The following is a 6,191-nucleotide window of genomic DNA, read 5'->3' on the forward strand; positions in this document are numbered from 1 at the left end:
GTGTGATGCCAAACGTTTTCCTAGCGAAGATGAACGAAATATTCCGCCGTCGCTGTTCCTCCCATAGGCCCCTACATCAACTGTAATAACCCGGTAGTTGGCATCTACTAAAGCTAACAGAACAATGCTGAACTGATGCTTGTAGTTATAGTACAAAGAGCCAGTTTTTGGAGGTTTTTCGAAGACGACATGTTTGCCGTCTACAGCCCCAATGCAATTTGGAAAATTCCACATGCTAGAAAAATCCTCTTCAATTGCTTTCCAGTGCTCTTCTGTTGGTGGTGGCATGACTTTCGGGGCAAGAGTTTCCCATATCAGATCTAACGTTTCGTAGATGATAGTGCGAACAGTCGTATAGCCTAGCCTGTAGCTAAAAGAGAGGCTCTTGAACGAATTTATATGGCCGAGGAATCTGAAACATATAAACCGACGTATGTCTGAATAAAAGTAAATAACAAATTTAATTTAAAGCTAAGGATGTTGAGGAAGTAGTTTTCTACATGTATTGATTTGTTTGCTATGTTCTTTTAACTCAAATTTATACCTTATTATTGACATTCACAGGCAGTCATGACATGTAGCAATACTGTAATTAGGTTTTGAAGCTTAATTGAGCCGATTGTCATTCACTAATTCTGATGTGAGACTGGCAGCAATAAATAGGCTAATTAGTCAACTCTTAAATGTCAGTGACACAGGCCACATTGGTAATGTTGATTAAATAAATTGACCTCCAAATACCTGTTAAGACATGCTCTGTGTCGTACTTAACCCGTATTTAAGATAAAACAAATATAAAGTAGCTTTAAACATTTCAATAAATTAAAGCATGTAGGAAAACTTCCCCCTTAATAGGATACAGTTGCGCATTACATTATAGTATTATTAATGTTAGTAAACTGTATATATTGAGTAATAGCATTTTATTTGCCTAAGCTCCATCAGCTAATGTTACTCGTTACTTCTGTGGTTCCAGCTACTGCATGCAAGAAAAGATATACTGCACTAAGAGACAGTTTTCGGAAGGCATTACGAAAACGCCAGACGAAGAGTGGGCAGAGCGCAGTTGAAACAAAACCATGGAAATATGAAGCATGCATCAGCTTTTTGATCCCTCATATAGGGGAACGACCTCAGGTTCCAACTTGGCACCACTTGATGATGTCTATGAAGAAAATGGAAGCATTAACACTCCAACTGAAGCAGCATCAGTTACACCCCATTTACCCGCCGAACAGCATTTGGCCACTTCACCCATTGCACAAAGTTCTACAACTCCTCCGGATGAGCCTCCTAATCCCAGACATCAATTAAAGCGAGTTCACCAAAATGAGAAAAATGCGCCACCAATGTCTCTTGTCTTGAAAGATTATTTTGACTCGAAGAAACGAAAAAGTGACGATCGTCGTGATGCTTTGTCAACATTTTTCCTTGCAATGGAAGAGACAGTAAGAACATTTAGCAAGCCATTGCAGATAGAGATAAAGGGCAGAATAGCAGAACTGGTGAACGAATACGAGTTTAGAAATTATAATACAACTCTGTCTTCCACTTCAGTTCAGGCAAATAATTTGGCCTCCAAGTCTCCCTACTCAACTTCCACATTTTCGTCACCTTCACCAGTATTTCTCTCTCCCATGTCAGCAGATCAACCAGGAAATTCAACACCTCCAGCCTTTGTAGTGTCACCGTTGAATAGTGTTCAAAATTATGGTCCTAGTCAATTCAGTAATACCAATAACACCTTTCATGAGAATATATGATTCACATTTTGTATGGACTATTTCTTTTCAGTTTCTCTTTTATGTATTGTGAAATTCATATTATATAACATGTTCGTTTAAATGATATGGAGTATAATGTTTGGTAACTACGAAAATAAACATAATAATATTTTATATTATACTTATGTACTTTACAGAGGACATATTGTTAGCTTAAGAAGTGTGAGTGTACTAGCTGGTAAAGGTAGAAACTTATTACTCTACACCTTACAGTGGAAAGATTTTCACTACAAAGTTATAATCAAACTCTGTTGTAAATGTGTGAAGCTGTATAATGTTCACTTAAATATAGGCATTTTTGAAATTCCTATAGCTTCTTCGTTATGGCAACAATCAACGCATCTAACCAATGTAAAAAGTATAAATGGAATGTGCATATTGATATTGGATATTTGGACACCGACAAAATGGCACTGTAACATTTGCAGCTACTTGACTTAATTCACTGCCAAACGATTCAGGACCTTCTGTTCTTATAGTAGTTTTTCACAGAATTAACTATGAAATAACCCATTGATTTACTACAATTTGGCTCTGAAATAAAACAATTAATTACAAATTCAGTTTCATATAGGCAAATTTTATGTTACAGCAAATTAATCAACTACCTGGTAAAATACACATTCGTTGCCATTTTCCTGGAAGTAAACCAATGCATATTAATGTACAAATATGTGTAGTTTGTGAGCTTTTAAAGGATTTCACTATCTACATAACATTACTTCTCATAAAGATACTTACTTTAGTGTCAGTGCCAATCGCTCCTCTGGGCCAACCGATTTACGGAAGTTCAGTTCTTGTTTCTGTAGTGGTAACACAGCAACCAACTCATAAAATTTAGACACAGACATTCGAAAGTATTCCGTAAACTTTCGCTCGTCGTTTAATAACTGGGGAAATAAATGGTGGTATTCACCTAACGTTTCCCGTTTCAGGAAAATGTCGTGAACCCAAAAACCATGTTTGCGTTGTTCCACCAGCTCATTACAAGCAATTGCCACAACGATGTCTTCTTCTGAAGAGCTGTCCATAGTTACTGACGGTCGGTCCGGTCCGATTGTGTCGCTCCAGTGGGTTTCGAGAAGGTGGGGCCGATCCGAGACGACCCGCGCCGTGCCGAGCCGGGCCGATCCGATTCAGTGGGTTTCGTGCTTAAGGGTTCAGGAGGGAGGTGGTGACACATCGGGCTCACGTGGACGTAGCCCTGGACGATGTCATTATTTATAGTGATTTATTCCGGGAAAGTTTCATTATGTCAGGCTTCGATACAACTTGTTTATGACAGCAACTTTCTTTACTTATTGGCTTTGATGGTGAATGAAGCACCCTCGTTAGTGGACTGGGCCAATGAAAATCAGCTAGTATATTTGAAACAATTCCGTGATTCTGATTCACCTTAAAATAATCACAATAACTACTGTGCCGTTTCAGTGCTAATTTCAGGCACAAATGTACGATTTACTTAATTTTACGAAATTTTAAACCTTTTTTTACTTTATCTTCCATATGATGTCCCACTGGTTTTTTTTTTTCCCCTCATCGAGATTTGTTCAGTCGAGTGTACCGACAGGTTAGTTTGTTTAGCAGTTCAGTGCTCCCAACGCAGTTCCCAGCTATTAAGGCTGAGGTTTGCTGGCGACATGCTGGGCCAGCGATCGTCTCGTCTGGACCCTGCTAGGCGTCACGCGTCGAGCTGTTCACCCTAGACGGTAGCGTGACTAGAAAAGCTGTTCTCTGCTCCCAAAGATGCTAACTACTCTTCTTGGAGCTGTGCTGAAGCTAGCTGTCCCTCTCACGAAACGGTGTTCCGTTCATCAGCCCAACAACACGTAGCGTCGTGTCAGACCATCCTGTTCCCAGGCCGGGTCAGTCACCGGTCGTAGCCCCCCCCCCCCTCCCCTGTTTCTTCTGGTCCACGCAGGTCATAACCCATAGCCGCGCCAATGCCCGGGATGAAGGCCACAGCCCCTCGCGCCCCAGACGGACCACACACGACATCTCGCGGGAGTTTCGATAACTACCGGGCGTGATCCCTCGCCTCTCCGCCAGAGGACAGCATAGTCCCCTCCTATCCAAGCCAGCCTTAAGGATCGACTTGTATCCAAGTCGAGTGGTCGTTTAGGGCTTGTAGTTCTGTGCGCACTCGCCAGGACGCGCTAGAGTGCGGCTACTACAATCGGAACCATTCGGGTTCTCTTCGGGTTTTCCGAAGCCCCTCCCCTGGACAGGCGACCAAATAAAGTTTTAATTAAGCGAGCCGGCGCCATTTTTGACGATTCGGCGGGCAGCACGCGGTAAGGGCGGATCTCTCTTCGCAGCCCGAGACAACGCGCTTCTGAAAAGTCGTGAACGGCTTTCTCTAAAGCATGTCGTTGGTTATCGACAAGGCCATGTGCCTTAGCACTAAATTTTTCATTTTTTAGCTGCCCGAAATAGTTTAGTTTTTGAAATAGTTTTTTTTGTCTTAACTTTATTATTCTTCATGGCGACCACGAACTTCCGCGTCGCGCATCACCTGGCCATCTCCTCCAGGGACCGACCTGATCTACTCCACCCCGCAGCTTAGGTAAGTTGTTTCGTCGCCCCACACACACTTTTTCTTTTCCTGTTCTCCTGGGCTTAACTTCGCCCAACATCAGCCGCCTGTTAACCAACCTTATTTGATGGGAATACTGGTTGTAGGCGGGGATCAAGAATTAGGACGAGAAATTCCGCTCCAAATTCAACTCCCGAATGTGCAGTTCATGAGTTAGTTCAGCGAAATTCATCGCCTCCTGCAATCGGAGAATTTCTCAAGAGTTCCAGCTTTCAACATATTTTTCCCTGAGTGGAAAAACCACAAAATAATTTATAATTCTAAACAACCAGTTTCAGGTCACTTTTATTCATTTAACGAGTAAATGTAATTTTTTTTATAATTTGTCTTATGAAGAGCCTGCGCGCTCAATATTTAATGGCCTGTAAAGTTAAGAGACCAAATGACCTTAGATTCAGTCAAGTATAACCATTGTTACTTATTATAATATCTCGCCCCGGGGCCTCCCATTTGGTTTATTGTTTAACAAGATTTAATGTATTAAGCATAGCAAATAAGGTCAACAATTTTCTTGGTATTTTGTTTCGGCTGTAATGCCATGGGTCATCTTCAGTGGAATAATTTTTGTAAAGTCAAAAATAACAGCAACAGAATTATTAAGTAAGATTAAGTAAATGCCTATATAAACCAAACCAGATCTTATTATTTTCTTATCCTTGATCACGATCCACATAACCTTACCAAGTTTTAAGGAAGTTAATCATAAATATTGTTGTGCGTGCACTGTGCCCCTATGGGTAATGTGTTTAGTACTGTTTCTGCCTGGCGCTTCCACGGCCAATCTATATTTGTTCTTTAGACGAAATGTCATATTGAGCCCAGCCGCACGTTACACTACCTACACCATGTTCAAAACCTTTTTTCCAACAATATGCGTGAGAAGACGTAGCAATGCTTTGAAGACTATTCTGACACACTTACAGTTGTTTCACGGCTGCTCATTACCAACAAACTAAATCGTGGTTAATTACAATGAACATAATTTACCTTGACACCAATGGCCATTTTGGATCTGCCTTTTTGTTTACTAGAACTTTCTGCCATCCAGGAATTGAATGCCACACTCCCTAATGTTGCAATTTTCGTTATGCCTGCCATCTTGAAAATCGAATTTTCTTATGCTAGAAAATCGGGAAATATTTTAAAATTTCTAAAAATAATAAAATTTAAATAAAAACACCACCATTTTTTAATATAACATCACGGTCGTCATCTTGAAAATCCATAATTAATATCAGATTTTTATAAAAAAAATTCAAAATTTATAAAAAATTATTAATCAAATATTAATAAATTATTATTTTAAAATGCACTTGTCATTGAGCACTCGGTTCAAACCTGGTGAGGGCAAAAAAACAGTGATGGATCCTTCCTCCATGGAAGCCGCTGGGAGACTGATCTCCCACCACTAATGCCAACATATATATATATATATATCACAGGCTAGTATGACATCATGTCCGCCATCTTGTTTTCGTCTGCTAATGGCCACCATCTTGTTTACATTTTCTATAGGGTATTGCTGCCATATTAGTTTAATTTTTACCCACTAGAGTGCAGTAATTATTTATTATTACTGTGGTGCCCCGCCATTTTGATATTTGGATGCCATCTTGGAAATTCGTAATTATTTAGCAAGATATTCAGAAGGAATTCCAAAATTCACTAAAAAAAAAAATATGCAATTAATTTACTGATTGAATCGATCAACTCCTGTCCTCGGTTCGATCCTGGGTCAATGCAAAAAATAATTAAATAAAACATCAATTTAACATAAAACTGACAGGTTCGAGAAATAAAACACCACAAGT

This window comes from Bacillus rossius, chromosome 2, assembly GCF_032445375.1.
Source record: "Bacillus rossius redtenbacheri isolate Brsri chromosome 2, Brsri_v3, whole genome shotgun sequence".
Taxonomy (NCBI): Eukaryota; Metazoa; Arthropoda; class Insecta; order Phasmatodea; family Bacillidae; genus Bacillus; species Bacillus rossius.